The following is an 18,917-nucleotide window of genomic DNA, read 5'->3' as shown; positions in this document are numbered from 1 at the left end:
CACATAATTATTGCACCACCCCTTAACACAGTTACATTTTCGATCATTATCTACCCAATAAAACGAGGCAATCACTATTTTTTCTGGTGATGGAATATTATGCTGTTGATAATGAAAGCAAATTATTAAAGCCTCATTCCAGCTATAATCATTCAACAAAGAGGAAATATTGTTACAACTTGCCCAGAGTGCGGGGACAGTTGTTACATTACAACATCAAATTTTCAATATCAGAAACGCCTTTTCAAGTGATATATAAAAAAATAAGAAATTTATACTAAAAACATTTCATCGTTGCTTGTTTGCACTGAGTAAGGGAGCGGTCGTTATTTACGACAGGGGGTTCGGAACATTTTGAGCGGAAGTGAGGGGAGACGCGAACTTTTTTGTCGATATTTTTTCCAAAACGCCCATTCCCCCTGCCGTAAATAACGATCGGTCCCTAAGTTCTTACATTAAAGTTGTATGCTATGGTAAAACAGGACAGGTTGCTACGCATAAGTCAAACACTGTACTGACATGTAACACCGACGCATCATCTTGATTGCACAATAAGAGCATACAAATAAGTTAACATGCAAAATGTTTACTATGGCATATATATTTTAGATCGATGTTCATACTTTATCAAGAAAAATAAGATGAATTTACCTCTCTTCATCGTGTGAATACTTGGTTACTAAAAAGTTACTTTTTTAGGGCGAAAAACTTTGTTTTGTAACGCTAACGGGTAAATAGCTCTTCGATTTGTGATTAGTGCCAAATTGGAACCAGATTACAATATTATAACTTTATCACTCTCGGTTTATTTCAATTTATATATAATTTGTTTATTTTTCTCAGAATAATTGTGCAGACGTTGATTTCTTGTCAGCTGAAGACATAATAAATATCTTGTATTTCTAAAACTCCTTTGTTGTGTTGTAACGAATCCATTCTGTGTATACTGACAGGTTCTCTTCTTTAGGGGTATAACCCTTTTTCTGTGAGATTGGTTTGTAGATGGATAATTTCATTCAACATTTTCTCAAATTTGTTGGAAATTATCCCAATTTCGTGAATATGGAGCCAATTCAAACTTTCCCAAAACATATCAACATTTTGGATATCTGTGTCTCGAGTATAGAAATGGACACCATTTTTGGTAAAAATTGGCATAAACATAGGCGTCACTCCCACATGTTACACACAGCGTCATCGCCCATATCTTCATGGCAGAAATCGCCATGGTAGGTTGAATCCACAGCCACGCATGGCCATTTTGTTCCGACCTGTTTAATAGTTTTGAGACGCATAATGATCCGAGGGACACCGACTAAGGCTACTGACAATAGCCTGGTAGTGACCTCTCTGTGTGTGAGTGAGCATGTATACGCCATGGGGGTCATCTGCTTTTAGACTACCTCCACGAGTGAGTGCAGCTAGCCTACGCTGCGCTATAGTTCGGCACATATAAAATCAGAATTTCGGTCAGTTTTTGAGCTCAAGACGCACGCTTCTTTCTCAATACGCAAGCTAACGACTATCATATCCTTTCAACACATATGTTCAAGTGCAAGGAAATAAATATGGCTTCTTTAGAACAAACAAATTACGTGATATTCATCATTTTCTACCCCGGTATCCAAAGATTTATCGCCTGAATATCAAATCGTGCATAGCACATTCACGTGTATCGATCCACAGCAGCTGAAGGGAGTATCCCATCATGCATTGCAGTCTATCTGTTTGCTCCATAGCAAATGCATACAAAACATAAGTAAGAGCCGCTTATTGAGAGCTATGGATAGTTTCACAATACTTTAGAGATCATATTTTTTCTAACAAAAGTCTAAGCTCCCCTGATATAAGCGAGTAATTGAAAGTTAAAGTGAGGGATTTTGTGTACACTTTCTATGGCATGTGCAGTTCTACTATGGTACCGCAGAGCATGATGGGATACACCTATCAGCTGCTGTGGTATCGATCCCGTGTATTCATTTTAGTGTCTCTGCTGTACAAATGTAAATTATTAAACAGGCGAAGTCGGTGTGTATGGAGGGGGGGGGGCGTAATATTAAATTTAAATCGCCCCACGTTTCGGCACTTTAGCCTTTTTAGAGATATGGCGGACACAATTGGATGGCGCTGCATGGAATGGGTAAAGTCTTTTGAATTTGCCGGGTTTTACCAGGGTTTTATACATATTGAAGACTGCCCTCCTATTGTCTACGCCATATCTCGAACAGGCTAATTGTAAATTGGTCCACGGGGAAAATTGGTCAAATTGGGCCTTCCATTTTGAATTTTTTCAACTCTTTCCAAAATATGAATTTTACACAATAATACCCAAAGTGCACCGGCTTTAAGGGGGTACAACACCCCTGTGGTAAATTTGTGACTATTTTTGCATTTTTCTCAAAAATGAATGACACACTGGTAACACAAGTTATGTATATTATTGGGGCAAGGGATCCAATTACTACACTGAAATTTCAGTGACTCAAGACTAGCGATTCAGTATATATGATAGGAAATAAGGTAGGGCCTACATCCTAGCGGTACCTTATTTCTTATCATAAATAACAAACCGCTTTTCTTGGGTCACTGAAATTCCAGTGTAGTAATTGGATTCCTTGCCCCTATAACATACATAACTTTTGTTACCACTGTGTTATTAGTTGTTAAGAAAAATGCAAAAATAGACACAAATTTATCGAGGGGTGTAGTACCCCCTTAATTTGGCGCTTATTTGTAACATTCTTATAACTTCTTGGGGGCACATTCCCCGTCAAACACCTCCAACGTCGCGATGGCCTTTTCGCGGTCATATTTCAAACTTTGACATAATGTTGCCCCCACCATCCAATTTTTGTTGTTGCTATATTATCATTTGATGATTGTTTTGCTATCTACTGATGATAGCAATTACGACAGGTTTATATAAATATAAATAATAATTCATACATTTAGCAATTTGATCGGTCAATTATAACCCGAAGCGTACTAATTCGTCACATTTTTAGTAGATCAGTCACGTTTTGCATTTTGATTTCTTTATTGTTTTATCAATCGCGTTCCTTATAATCTCTCCTAATAGTCCCGTTGTAAATGTTTATCAGCTTCGTCATTGTGGTATATTTTTATAGCTTTGCATTCGGCCTATTTGCTTTTTTCTGAGCGCGCGCCTGTGTTAGGAAATGTTTTTGGAATATTTTTAGTTTTTGTGTTTTTTGCTTTGCTATCTTCTGAAGATAGCATTTACGGCCTACGAAGAAAATAAATAATAATAAATAATAGTGAGTGGAAGCTGTTAATAACCTTTTTCGGTATATTATTTTGTTTGATGATTTTTTCCTATCTGCTGTAGATAGCATTTACGGCGGGTTTATGACAAAGCTGATAAAAATTTAAAACGGGACTTATAAAGCAGAGATAATCAGAAACGTGACGGATAAAAAGTGGTGATGATTCAGTAGGCCTACGCTTCGGGGCTATATAATAATTGGTCGATCAAAATGCTAAATGTATGAATGATCTTTGTATGTACTCTGTAAACCCGCCGTAATTGCTATCTTCAGTAGATAGTGGTAGTAACTGGCGGCAGGTATATGCAAAAAAACCAAATCATACATTTAGCATTTTGATTGTCAATTATTTTAGCCACGAAGCGTACTGAATCATTATCTCTTTTTAATGTATCAGTCACGTTTTGTATATTTTTTCCATCACGTTTCTAATTATATCTGCTAAATAATTACCGTTTTAATTTTTTTATCAGCTTCGTCATTTTAGCATTTCTTTTTAGCTTTGCATTTGGCCTGTATTTATTTTTAGTGCCCAGCTAGAACGCGTGTTAGGCAATGCATGCATGCTTTTTTAAAAAAATATTTGTATGTTTCATGTTTTTAGCTTTGCTATCTTCTAAAGATTAATTAGGCCCTACGAAGAAAACCAGTGGAAGCTGTTTAATAAACTTATTTTTTATCACATTCCTGATAATCTCCGTTGTAAATGTTTATCAGCTTCGTCATTTTAGCATTTCTTGATAACTTTGCATTCGGCATATTGGCTATCTATCGTCTAACTATAACGCTTGTTAGGCAATGATTTTTTGCATTTTTTTCATATTTAGATACACACACATTCGGTAAACACCTTGATTTTGGGGTATAATAATGTATATAACACTGCAAATGTTCAAGCGCCTCGCGCGAAATAAATCACAAAGTATAATCAACTGTTTATGCTTCCAATAGTAAGAGCCTGAAATATTCCTTTTAATGATATAAAATCTTGAGTAAATAACAAAAACATACACTATATGGACAAAGACATTAATGCATTCAATTTTATTTACGACTCCATCTACATCCTATACAACATGTCAATGTATACTCACTCTTTTACAGTACAAATAAAGATTTCATTTAATTACACCTAGTTGATGATATAAAATCTTGTCTAAATAACAAAAACATACAACTTTTGCTGGGATCACTGAGTAGCTATAGAGTACAAAGGAAGATTTCCTTCAATACTTTCACCGAGATGATGATAACAAAACATAAACTTCATGGACAAAGACATTATTAACAATATATATCCACTCTTTTAAAGGAGTATTTCGTGATCCTAGCAACCTCTATTTATGTCATTTTTATTAGATATCCACGAAAAAAACCTATTCCCAAAATTTCAGTTTATTCCGATTTTGCGTTCGCGAGTTATGCATGATTATGTGTATTACACTGCTCCATAGACAATGCGTTGTTCAATTTTTACGATATCTTTGCTAAACGAATTAATCTGCAAGAAATATTTTGTACATAAAAAGTATGTAGCCAGAGGTTTCCAGTGATATAAAAATATCAATTTTTTTGAGAAAAATGGGGGATGAGGCTGTGGATCACGAAATGCCCTTTTAAGAGTGGATATATATTGTTAAACTACTAAGTATAAATGAAGGATTCCTTTAATTACACAGAGTTGATAAAATTAATATCAAATCTTGATTAAATAACAAAATCATACACTACAATAGGGCTGTTGTCGAGTAGAATTTACATTGTCGACAATCGTCAAATCTCAAGATCCGATGTCGACAAGTTGTCGACAAAACAATACATCAATAAAGTATTAGGTTCAGCGACCACATGCGGGTTTTTTGCATCATAATATTACCATATACGCAATTATGCATCATCAGAATATTGGAATTTATAAAATTGGAAAGATAATCTGCACCACTGAAACAGAAGACTGTTGCAGTTATTTCATGGCAAATAATGGTGATGTTAAGCATATCTTAAGCATTTCTCTAAGATTTTTATGATAAACTTTTGTCGATAATTGATCCAGGCTTGTCGACAATCGGGAAAAATGATTCGTCGACAATAGCCTTGTCGACAACATCCCTACACTACACGGAAAGAGACATTAATGCATTCAATTTGATTTATGAACGACTCCATATCCACACCCCTACAATATACAGGGTGTCCCAAAAGTCTCGATACCTTTTTAAACCTTTGTATCTTTAAGAAGAAATGGTATACAAAAAATTTGAAAACATATTTGGAAAGAAGACACTTGGGCAATTTTTTTTGGTACCAAACTTGCCCCCTTTTGTGCCTCCTACTTAAAAATAATGTTAGATGAATGTATAGGCACATAACGCGCAGTACCATACAGCAGTCATTCCTTTTCTGAACATTCACAGATCTTCTTGGGCTTGCTGATACACAGCACGTCTTACTTTATCAATATTTCGTGTATCGCCTTGTCTTCCTACGTCCATAGCCCACTAAATCACGTACTGATCCTGTCTTAAAAAATTTGTTGACAATGTTTTTATGCAGCATTTTGATGGTGCTCGAGCATGTCCAGTGAGTTGATAATGTTCGTTGAACTTCTTTTGAGTAAGTTTGACCGATTTCGTTTCGGCATAACACCAAAGAATGTGAATTTGTTGTTGAATATTGTAAGTCATGTTGATACAACGCCATTTATCACTTATTCGTGCATACAAAATGTCAGCACTGTGCAAAAACAAACCGCTTGAATGCGCTTGAATGGAATGGGGGGGATAGCAGAGCAAAACAATGGTTTCAACAGGACGGTGCGACTCCACACACAGCCAAAGTGACTCTCCAATGGCTTGAAAATCGTTTCCATGAGAAGATCATGTTCCTCAAAACTGATCAAACTTGGTCACCTCATTCTCCGGATTTAAGTCAACCTGATTTTTTTCTGTGGGGTTATCTCAAAGTCCGAGTGTATAGCACAAAACCTCGCCGCATACCCGACTTGAAGGAAAACATAAAGAGTGAGATAAGAAAACTTGAAAGAGACACTTGCAGAAGCGTCATTCAGTACTTCACCGTCAGAGTACGCGAGTGTGCGAATTTATATGATGGACATCTTGAACATATTCCGAATAGACTACTTGCAAAACAAAAAAAAGTCCAAACTACGGAAGAACAAAATAAAAATAATGTGAAGTTGTTGGGAATAGTGTTTCAATTTGACAATGTTCCTGGTGATTTGTTCCCATTAACCATTTTTGCATAATGCGCTATATTCATGCATAATGTCTTCTGACTTAGTATGAAAAGGGGAGTGTCAATGTGACAATTCATTCAGTACTGATATGGGTATCAACTCAAACAAAACATTATAAAATACTTGAGATAAGGAAAATTACTTTACCAAATCACTTTGTTAGGATTGTGAGCAAATGCAGAAGAGGGTGTTAATTTGACAATTCGTTTGCATTTAATTAAGTGTTTTTGTTTCTCCGGTTGAAAGAACGATTTTCCAATATGATAAACATTTGCTCGTATCTTCATACTACAACATGCAAATATTAGCAAGTTTGGTACCAAAAAAATTGCCCAAATGTCTTCTTTCTAAATATGTTTTCATATTTTCTGTATACTATTTCTTCTTAAAGATACAATGGTTTAAAAAGGTATCGAGACTTTTGGGACACCCTGTATATGCAATTATTGTCCTTTAATGGCAATGATTTATCCAGAGCAAAAAGATATTAATTTTGGGTCAATAAATTATCATTTAATTCTTAGGAATGGCTTAAAAGTAAAAAGTCAATTTAATGCTCATTGGCATACATATTTTTACACATAGGTATATAGAATTTAGTACTGATATAAATAATTAAATGCCTCCTGAATATTCTTCAGGTGACATAAACATAAACTTTACCCAATTTTAAAGGTTGATTTCTCACAGTTTGAAATTCTGTTTCAAATTGTTGTATATTCTAAAAGAACATCTTTCTAAGAGTATGGTGAAAATATGACTCTCTTTTAGTCCACAGAAAGGCCAAAATATCTCTAAAAAGATTTTGTTTTTACCGGAATCCACATTACATCGTGATTTGGTGGTGTGGGCCCCCGGGTGTGGGCCCTTTAGCAGTAGCGTCATCCTGTTCACCATAAACTTTGCTATTATCTAGCTAGAGGGCGCAGTATATGTTAATGTTATAAAAATTCGGATAAGCTTTTTACTGATTCGGACTAAAGAACACGGTATCCGTTTCGGACTATAGAACCGTTTTGCAATTTCGGACTAAAGAACCTTTTTTTAAATTCGGATTATAGAGCTTTTTCTATATTCGGACTATAGAACCCTTTTAAAATTCGGACTATAGAGCCTATTTTCATATTCGGACTAGAAAACCGTTTTTAAAATTCGGACTATAGTAGGCCTACCTTCGAAATAAAGAACCGTCGGAATAAAGACCTCATTCCAAATTTTTTTCGGACTAGAGAACCTCTTTAAAATTCGGACTAGCGAATCCTATGAACACATGTTCGGATTAGCGAAACTTCGGACTGAAGAACCTTCGGATTGTAGAAGCATCGGATTATAGAGCAGTCCCCAATACACACTGATGGTGCCTACATTATCATAATTTGCCTGTATTTTTCCATAAAACATGTATCAGTATAAGTATTGTATATAGAAATAATCGAACAAAATATATTGAAACATAAATTATGCCCAAAAACATAGAAGAAGGTGTTGTAAATATTATAACAATTTGCAGTGATGCGAGAAGTTTCCCCCCAGAATATAATAACGAACGAATTTCTAACTCTTCTGCAACTTTTAATTAGAATATATTCATGATATACCATAGCTTGAGTTCAGGACCGTTTCGACCATTAGGCCAGGTAGGTAAGGCGGTCGCCTAGGGCGGCAAATGCAGAGGGGCGCAAATATGCGCAAAAAAGGGCTAAAAAGAAAAAACGGGAATGGAGAAAGAAAAGGGGAGAAAAAAATGAGGGCGGATAAAAAGATAAAATGGGAGGAAAAATAAAAAGGGGCGAAAAGAGAAACAGAAAACAGGCGGAAAAGGGGGACGTGAGTAAAAGAAAAGAAACGGGGCAGAGAAAAGGAAAGAAGACACGGGGCGGAGAAAAAGAAAGACTAAATGGGGCGGAAAAAAAGAAAGAAAAAACGGGCGGAAAAAACGGAAGATGAAAATGAGCGGTGAAAAAACAGGACTAAAGAAAAACAGAAGGAAGAATAGAAGAGAGGAGAAAAGAAACAGAAAACACTAAGTGCACGTGCCGAAGAAGAACAAATAGTGGGAGAAAAAATACAGAAAAGAAGGAAAATCATAGGCGTAGATCCCGGAGGATGGGGGGGGCGGATGCTCCATACTATCATCCCCCCCCCCCAATGTTGACGCCTATATGTGGGTTTCTGACAAATTAACCTCATATTTGGCCATTTGAGTCCCAAAAGTGCATTTTTCGCGCTTCGCGCGAATTTATTCCATTTATGCACATATGTGACCACCCAGCACAACTGAGCCCTGAAGAGGGAGCACGGTGGCCGAGCGGAACGGGCTAGGACTCATAATCGGAAGGTTGCGGGTTCGAGCCCCGGCGACGCCATCGTGTTGTGCCCTTGAGTAAGGCATTTTATCTCGATTACTCCTCTCCACCCAGGTGTGAAATGGGGAGCTGTTATGAATACTGTCCATTGAGCGCCGCCCAAAGGTATGAGCATGCCTTGGGCATTGTATGGCAGCTGACATATTCTAATGACGGCGGAATAAATGTGAAGCGCTTTGGTACATGTTCACATGTGAAAGGCGCTGTATAAATACAAACATTTTATTTATTTTATTTAAGTCGCCAATCATCATTTATGAGATATTCAACCAAAATATTCTGCTTGAAATTAGCTTTAAAATGATGTATTTTTATATCATGTCTATAGTACTTGACATTTAAGTAGTGAAAAATCAATAAAACAGTCAATAAATCCTTTGTTTCCTATTGTTTTAATATTGCAAAGTTCAATGGAGCATATCTCAATAGTGGCACTGGCGACATCCGGGCTCAGTTGTGGTGGATGGTCACATATTTCAACAGTTTAGCTTCAAAATGGCAACATTTTTCGCGTGCATTTGTACCATAAACTTATTATGTCGCCAAAAGGTCCTGAATTCACTATACTTCAAGAATTTTTTTCCAACCCCAAAAGAAATCTACGCCACAGGAAAACAGTCGAGGGCCCCCTTAACACTTTTTTGGTATGCTTTGGTGGGGCGGCGGTGAAGGCTTTGCCTAGGGCGGCAAAATCCCTAGGAACGGCCCTGCTTGAGTTCTTTTGAGCTGTTTTAAATTATTTGCAGCACTTCTAACAAACACGTTAATTTCTACGTATTTAGCTTAGCGTCTTGTTCCGGAATTCATATAAATATTCTAGTCTCCTAGGCCTCGTATCCATAGGCTGTTCCCTTGTGGCGTGTGCCCTTGTTCCGTGTTTACTTTTTCCCATGTGACCTACCACACAGACAACGAACCTTTGTTTTGCTTAGTGGCCGTATCCATAGGTTGTCTGTGTGGCAGGTCACATGGGAAAAGTAAACACGGAACAAGGGCACAAGGCACAAGGAACAGCCTATGGATACGAGGTTTATGCAGCCAGTTTGGTTATGCTTCCTCCACACAAACAGTCTGCCAATGACCACGTATACGGCGCGGCGTTTCTGATTAGCTGAGAGGGCGACAATGCAAAGTCTATGAGAACCTGATCAGCAACGCTGCATCCGGGAACTTGACGCCCGTGGGTTGAACTCCTGGCTGAATAATCAGATACGCGAGCAGCACGTGCTGGATGACGTCATGGCAAACGGCTAGCCAATCAAAAACAACTCGTTCGTTGTCATTGGCAGACTGTGTGTGGAGGGGGCGGAACCAAACTGGCTGATGTGGCAACTTGCCTTCGTTTGTTATGAATTTTTTAATACATTCTTAACCAAACACTTTTAGAATGATAGTCTTTTGTTATGGCACTATTGTCTTTCTATTTTTTCAATTATTTAAATATATCGCTCCGCGGTCTTTCTCTCATCAATCACGCTCGCCTACGATCTTGTGTAGTCGATAGCCAGCTATAGAAGGAGACAGACCGCAAGCGTACTCAATCTGTAATCTATATATGTTGTGATACTTTGTTGATTTGACGATGCGGAATTAAAGATTATTGTGAAGTCATATATTTTTTCTCCAGCTTTTTCTCTTCGTGTATTCAGCGAGTCTTTCATCGTGAAACTTGGAGATCCATCGGTCATCTATTATGGTGTGAAATATATCTTTCACCAGAATAAATAATTGATGGATCTCGGTTGAGTTTCAAGCTATATCACTTTTTAACTTTGAGATATTATATTAACATTTAGTTCCTCTGGTCATAAGGATTCAGAAAATGTATAGTTTTACATAATAACACAATCTCCACCACAACCTCCACCACAATCTCCACAACCTCCACAACTTCCACAACCTCCACCACAATCCCCACAACCTCCACCACAATCTCCACAACCTCCACCACAATCCCCACAACCTCCACCACAATCTCCACAACCTCCACAATCATCACAACCCCCACATTCTCCACAACAGCCTAGCGTCCCTTCACATTCTTCACAGCCTCCACAGTCGCCGCCCCAGCCTTCACAGACTCGACAACAATCCTGTAAGAATAAAAAAAGAGAAGAAAATAAGCAGGTTCACCCCACACTCTTTCCTATAACCATATTTGACGTGCATGTTTACTTCGGATGAAAGAAGTAAAAAGAAGTAAAAATCTCAAATATTCCTTATATCCAAGATGGCGGCCAAAATCCTTAAAATGTCATGTTTACAGTCACACCACTCCACGCCATACGTAAATTCTGCCAGTCACATTTCCCCAATATGAAATTTTTTTAAAGTAAAATTTTAATTTTAATTTTACTTCATTAAAGTTTGGCGGAGGCAGGGTTCGAACTCACGGCGGCGGACTGCTTTGGATACACTATGAACCCAGCGCCTTAGACCACTAGGCCACTTGTCTTCTTGGAATTCATTTGAAACTTATTTGAAGATATAATCGCAACTTCAACATAGGCCTACCACGTGACAAGCAAAGGCAGAAAACGTACCATATTTTGGAATTTTATTTGCCTAAAAACATTTATGTGTATTATTAGCGCTCAATTATTGTTAACTGCGTGTTTTATACAAAAAAATCCAATAAAAACATGATAACTGGGCGTCTGTATGGACAATACATTATATCGATTTTGACACGTGCTTGTGTCTCAGTACATTTCCATGGTTAGTAAAATACTATAGAGGAAAACCTACCATTTTCTTGTATACACGTTCGATGTTTTTATCAATTACATAAAAAATCCATTTTAGACCCCAAATGTTTTTTCAGGAAATAAAAGATTAGATTACCATAAAAACGAAACCGTAATCTTTTGCCGGGTCTAATGTAATATTCACATAGGATTTTCAACGTTTTTTCTATCCTTATTTTTGCTCAATTAAAAAAATATTTTGGCGTATATTAAATTGAAATAAAATTCTCTGCTTCTTAAACGACATCAAATGTGCCACAATTGGGTATCACGAATCGTTTATATGATGTGCAGTTAATATTCATATTTTCTTTTATACAGAGGATGCTTCAGTTTTGACAGGAAAAATATTTTCTTGAAAACCCTCTCACTCGGTTATTTTAAAAGGTAACCACGCTTCCCTAGAATGTGCAATAAATTAGCATTAAAATTTTTCTTATTCTAACAGCAAGCGTTTCTAGAATGTATTATGGCGAAATGTGGTGTAGTTTACAGTATTAGAATGTTATGGAACTATTAAAAAAAATTTTTTTTTAAAGGCAGAGTTCACGGATCAAATGTAGGCCTATAGTAATTTATTCCAACTTTCAATATCTAACTAACTGTGCACTGACTTGACAATAAATAAGTGATTTGAGGGGCATTTGATCCTGACTTTCTAATCAAATACACTGCAAAAACAGTGTTTAGAAATTAAACACTATTCTAAACACAATTTTGCCTTCACTTTGTAAACACGTTTAGAAGCTAACCATCAGGTGTCAAATTTCTGAACATTGGTCAGTGGTGATCATAGTGATGGTGTCCAATTTCTAAATATCTGACATCCATATTCTAAACACAACGTTTCTAAACACATTCTTGCCTTCACTTTCTAAACACTGTTTTTGCAGTGTATCATTCCAATTATAGCATGCAGATAAGGCCTTGATAAGATGTTTTACTCATACTGCTTCAATCCTTTCACAAAGAAGGACTGGTGGGGAAAAAGACACACAACAATAAGCCACGAAAAAACTCCTATGAAAAGCATGAAATGCCCGAGAAAGAACCAAGCCAAAACAAACCCAGGAGATTTCCCGAAAACTTACATCTCTGGTACAGAGAAAATAACCACCAGCCCCTGCTCTTAATCAACTACTGTTCATACAATCAAATCACACATCATGGAAGTTATTGAAAATTAAGATACATGGAGATGATCTGTGTCCAGTAGAAAGAGAATGCACAAAGCAAGAAGCACGGGCTGCCAAAGAGCTGGGAAATGACAGACACAGATCAACTCAATAGTTGCATTGACATAATAAACAACAAAAACATGAACATGATGAAGAGGATTCATTATTCATAACAAAACAACATATAATTAATTGCACACAGTAGTTGTAAAAAAAAGAAGTGAAATCTCTAAAATCAGGGAAAGAAGACAAACCCAAACCCACCCACCCCAACACCCCCCAACACAAACAAGACAAAACAGGGGACGCAAAAACACACTCAACCCAAACAAAAACAACCTTGATAAGATGTTGGGGGTGACTCATAGCAAGTTCTTCATATATACAATGGACACTTATTTATAATAGGCCTATACTTTCACAAACCAGGCAGATGAGATGAGAAAAATACATGAACTTGTCTTTAATATATTAGGGCTCTAATTTTTGACAGAAAATAATTATAAGCAAGCATTACTGGGTAGAGATATATATTTAATTATCATATTTAAGAATAGGGACTAAGTTTCAGTTGGCAGCCTGGGTTAGTAGTAAATCGGTTAGTTGAAAATATCCAGTGCATTTTGCCTATATGCATTCATATGCTTAGCCTCATCACTTGATAAACAACCGTACTGACCTTGCTCACCAATCAGTGAAGTCTTTTATAATCATGTGATTGGCTGGAGCCAATGGCACTCCATGTTTAGAAAAAAATGCTAAATTTTTCTTAATTGCCACTGTTTCAATACAAGATTAGATAGGCATATAAGGCATATAAACCTTGATTAGGAATTATTTCCTAGCCTCTTAACCACAGGGTTGGTGGGTTACAATCGCTATTCAAGACAGAGTGTATGTAAGGGAAACAATACAATACAATACAATACAATACAATGCAATGCAATGCAATGCAATGCAATGCAATGCAATGCAATGCAATGCAATACAATACAATAGAGTATAATACAATACAATACAATACAATACAATACAATACAATACAAAGAGCATTATGCGCCAATTCCAAAAGGTTCATTGAAGCATGCTGATTATATAGATCCAGGAGCCACCAAAAAAGCATAGGTACTTGAGTCCAAGATGGCGGCCAAATTCACAAACAGGTATTTTTTTTAAACTTACACCGGGCCTCATCTAGTCTGTGTTACAGACCGTGTACCTATATTATCCATAGGGAGAAAAACTACTGGGAACCACACACTCTCGGAAACCATAGTGGGCACACTGTGTTACAGACCGTGTACCTATATTATCCATAGGGAGAAAAACTACTGGGAACCACACACTCTCGGAAACCATAGTGGGCACACGGTCTGTGAACTTTAGGAAAAGTATTTTATCTCAAAATACCCGGATGCCATAGACCACTGTACAAAATCTTTCCCTCAGCCAGGGAAAGATTTGCTTTCCATATAAGGAGCCTATAAGGAGTGGCTATTTTATTATCCAATAGGATTAGTGGTAGATGAGGTCATCACTGCTGATTGGCATGGAGAAGAGAGTTGTTGAAACACCCATGCCGACATTTGATACCATGGCCTAATTAAAGTATTATGGCAAATCACCACAGGTGTCTTGATGTTGGTAACTTCTTTCTGCTCATGCAGACACTTGTCTGGGTCTAAAAATGGGCATGCTATCATGACAACGACAGATTCCTAGGTCAAATTGCCATATTAAAGTACTTGACCAAAGATTCATTAAAATACAGTATTTCATGTTTTGATCATGAATTGATGTTTTAGGTAAAAAAAAAACCCCATACAAATTGTCAAACCGTATATTGTGTTTGCCCGTGTGTTTGTTGGTAAGAATTCTAATGAGAATTAATGTTTTAAGTATAGGATTTACAATTGTGAAAGACATTGAGAATCAATGTTTAGAGATATAGTCCGTTGTTTTAATATTAGGCCCAGTCATATTGGCCTATAACCTATACGTTTTCCAATCTAGAATTTAAATTTTACAGAACTCGTATATCATTTAATTAATTAAGCCTATGGATAAACCTTCTCATGTACAGGTTGCTAATTGTATGATCGTAAGAAATAAGAACAAGGAAAAAATAAAAAATAAACGAAAACTGATGTTTTCAGACTACAATTAGATTTATATAAACTTCAGTTCTACAAATTACTCAGCCTGAAATTACTTGTCTGTTTTTAATATTGCTTTCATTTCTTTTTACACTCGAACATGTCAGGAACGGTCCCCTTGTCATTTAAAATATTGATTTCCGACGAAATTGAATAAGTTTTATATAGTTCTTTCTACATTGTAGACCAGTAGGCCTATTTATTTAATACCAATGACCCAGGCCAATCCGCCAATGACACACATTCATGGTTTCTGAGCCCGTGTTTTTAGCAAATCGGAATAAAAAGCATGTCACAAATCCTGCAAGTTGTCATTTCCGTTAGATATATTGCTCATGGAAGAAAGTCAAACGATATATAAGATTAGATTGCGCGGGATTTTCGGCTGGGAGTCCAAATTATATTCCCCAAAATCTCGGCCCACAACAAAACTTGACGGGAAAATAGATCAATTATAGTAAACCAACATTCGGGGTAAATTATAGATCTATATTTCGGACCTATTTCAAGTTTGTTGTTAAATTAATGACAAACAAGAAATGTCTTTAAAAAAGACAACGCAGTGATTTAAAGAAACATGATGGATTTGCCTCGGTTCCGGAGCCACTGATTTAAAAGTAACAGGTTTTAAAGGCCCATTCGGCGATTTGCTCATTTGGACGATCGTATCGTGAGTCATCAAAATTCAGATTTTGGTACCTTTGCATTGTCATAGATGTCCTAACATAATAATTCAGCTGAAAGCTATGTATTTAAGACAAAATTTACTTTCGCTGGAATCACTGAAAGCACTTAACTTAAGAGAAGTATAGAATAAATAATCTTTGAATGAAAACATGTCACATCTGAGACGAATAGTTATATTCGTCTCCGTTTAATGATTTTGTCACTGCAGGTTTGTCTTCAATGTTGTTAATGTTGTTAATTAATATTAATTGAAAGGTCAGCACAGCATTAACACTCAATGCCTAACAAAACTGAGATTTTGTATGAATTGAGTTACATGTAGCTGCTGTAGGCCTATTTGACTGCACTTTAGTATATTCATATAAAGACAGCAAGTAATTGAAATAACCAAGGGCGGCGGAACCGGGGGCTTAGGGCAGGGGCCAGTGGCCCTCCACTTTTTTGACTGGGGACCTGCCCCCCCCTTTTAACCCATAATGTGCTGTGTGTAACATGTCTGGGTGAACATAAATAATCAAATCTCTATTCTAGACCTTAACATGCTTAAAGAAAGTGTAAAAATTATGCACAAAATGGCTTCAATTGGACCTTCATTTTGCAAAATGGTCCAACTCCCCTGTATTAGGACACCCAACACTAAAAGCAATAATTTATACAATTATAGTGAAAACTTATCCACGAATGGCTTCAATTTGGGCCTTCATTTAACCCATTTTTGGAATTTTCAAACTAAAATTGTACACAATAATAGTGCCAGAATGGTCCACCAAATGGCTTAAATTGGGCCTTCATTTTGCAAAAGTTTCTCACTTCTGAGGGGGGCACATCCCCCCTCAGACACCCCCCTGTGTCGCGCAAGCGCGACGCGATGGCCGCTTCGCGGCCATTATTTTAATTTTTTACATCACCCTGACTGGCCCCCCACTTTCAACATCGTTCCGCCGCCCCTGGAAATAACAGGTTGCTGGAATTGAATTTGTAACAATGTGTGATATCTGGTTTAGGGCCCAAGCCGGCAAATTTGTAATTGAGATCAAGGCAAAAATATGGTGTAGGGGCCAACAAAAATAACATTTAAGAAAATGGGTACTACAAATCATCAGAACTCTACTAGAACCAAGCATATTGAAGTATGGCGATTGCCAGGTAGGGGTCACTCCCATTGTGGCATCACGGTACACCATCCGCAATAATAAAAACGCGTAAAACGGGTACTTTTTGTGGGTAGGCGCGATACGCGCGTTTCGTGTTTAAAGTGTAATAAACATGAAAAACTGGGGGAAAAGGTAGCAAAATTTCAATTGCTAATACGCGGAAATGAAATTTAGGGTATGAAATTTGATACAAGGAATAAAATCCCTGTTTAGGGTGTGAAACAGGCGCGTGTTACGTACCTGTTTAGGGTGTCGTTTTTGCCAAGGGTTAAATCCTTGTTTAGGGTGCTTTCAAAAGTTGATTATCGCGGATGGTGTACAGGCGACAATAGGAGTGCCCCCCCTCCCGGGAAATGAATTGTGAAAAATGCTTCCTTTGTTCTGCATGATCAGATTGTGTCACATATTTAATACGTAACTTCTGGAATTTCACAGACTTTGTATTGGGTTCAAAGGGTTGCTTTTAAATCAGTATACACATAACTTAACGGGAATCACAAGAATGTGGTTTTTAGTTTTCTTTAAAACAGCATTTTTGGAGTTATGATACTTTTTATCTGAGTAACAGGTTTGTAAAATACTTGAAACTATAATACTAACATAATACTAACAGTTCACATAGATGAACGCGCTTTATAAATCATGTGTGCACCGGTAATATAAATAGGCGATGCACATACTAAGTACAGTAATAGATTTTTGTCAACTGAAAGCATACTAGACCCTAAAAGGTCTATAATTATGCTGAAAGCAGCATACAGAGAACGTACATGTCAAGTCCACTGTGTGAGAGAACATGCACAACTTACAAGGCCATGCGAATGTTTACCTTGGTGATGCTACAAGAAGCAATTAGTGCACTTGAGCTTGGGTTCATAAAAAATCTTGATAAACAAACTCGCAGTATGCACTGACGTGCTGACCTGGTCAAGTCATTTCGCATGGTAACCTTCTATATTAACCCCACTACTCCTTTAACCCCATCACAAAATGTTACGCCAGCCGTTATTCGCTGGTTTCCGATTACATCACAGTGATCACACGTTGTGTATAAAACGAGAAAATAAGTTTACTCCAAACCCGGAACAACAACCGGAGACAAAGACTTTTTCAATTCACGTGTCATCCACGTGCAAGCTGACCGTTTGACATTATCTGAACGTTAACTTAATGTCCCTCCACATTAAAGCAAAATATAGTCCCATGACAAACATTTCCTCATCATTCTTCATTATCTTCTTTGAATTGATTGTCAGCTTCAGTAGACCTATACAACATTGTATACGACAATAAAACAATTTAACATTTCCCACAATTATTATTACTTGACATGCATAATTTATTGCACGTGTCTGCAACTCCATGTGCATGTCCACGTGACTTTGACCATTTCACGTTTACTGACCTCTATAGCTCCGTGTCCTCCGCATTAAAACCATAACAAATAGTCCCATGACACAAATTCGTCATAAATGCACGGTTATTTTCGAAATTTTACTGTCACTTTCATTGACAACAATTAATACAACAGTAAAATAAAAATGTCAGCGAAAATTTTACTTGACATGCATTATTTCTCAATCTAAAACAAATCATTTTCGATGATGTCATATCTCTATCCCTACCTTTATCGTGAATTAAGTTATCCAACTTTAACTATGCCTTGCGCGAAGTAAATTAGCGGGGCTAAACTTTTCGAACAAATACAATACACTAGGACATATTATTACACGTAGTACAATATTTGCCATTTGCGACATGCCTGGACATTGTGCAGATTTACAAAACAAATGTTTCAACAGTTTAAATATATACGCATTATATCATCAAACGCAATCGTGCAACTTCATTTTACTGGAACTCTACTATCACTAAGTACGCCACAGCCTTATCAACGAACTTATGCATATGCAAATGAGCCCAATTCTATACAAAATTGACACCACGCATGCGTCTAGCTCAGTGAAGAGGCCAGAGAGTTTCTAAAAATAGTGTGTTTCTAAAAATAGTATATTAATATGGATGTTTTTTCCAAATTATCGTACACAAACTCAACGCATATACAACAACAATTTTACATAAGTCA

Source organism: Amphiura filiformis, chromosome 6 (assembly GCF_039555335.1).
Source record: "Amphiura filiformis chromosome 6, Afil_fr2py, whole genome shotgun sequence".
Classification (NCBI taxonomy): Eukaryota; Metazoa; Echinodermata; class Ophiuroidea; order Amphilepidida; family Amphiuridae; genus Amphiura; species Amphiura filiformis.
The sequence above is the reverse complement of the archived record's forward strand: the minus strand, read 5'-3'. Positions refer to the sequence as shown.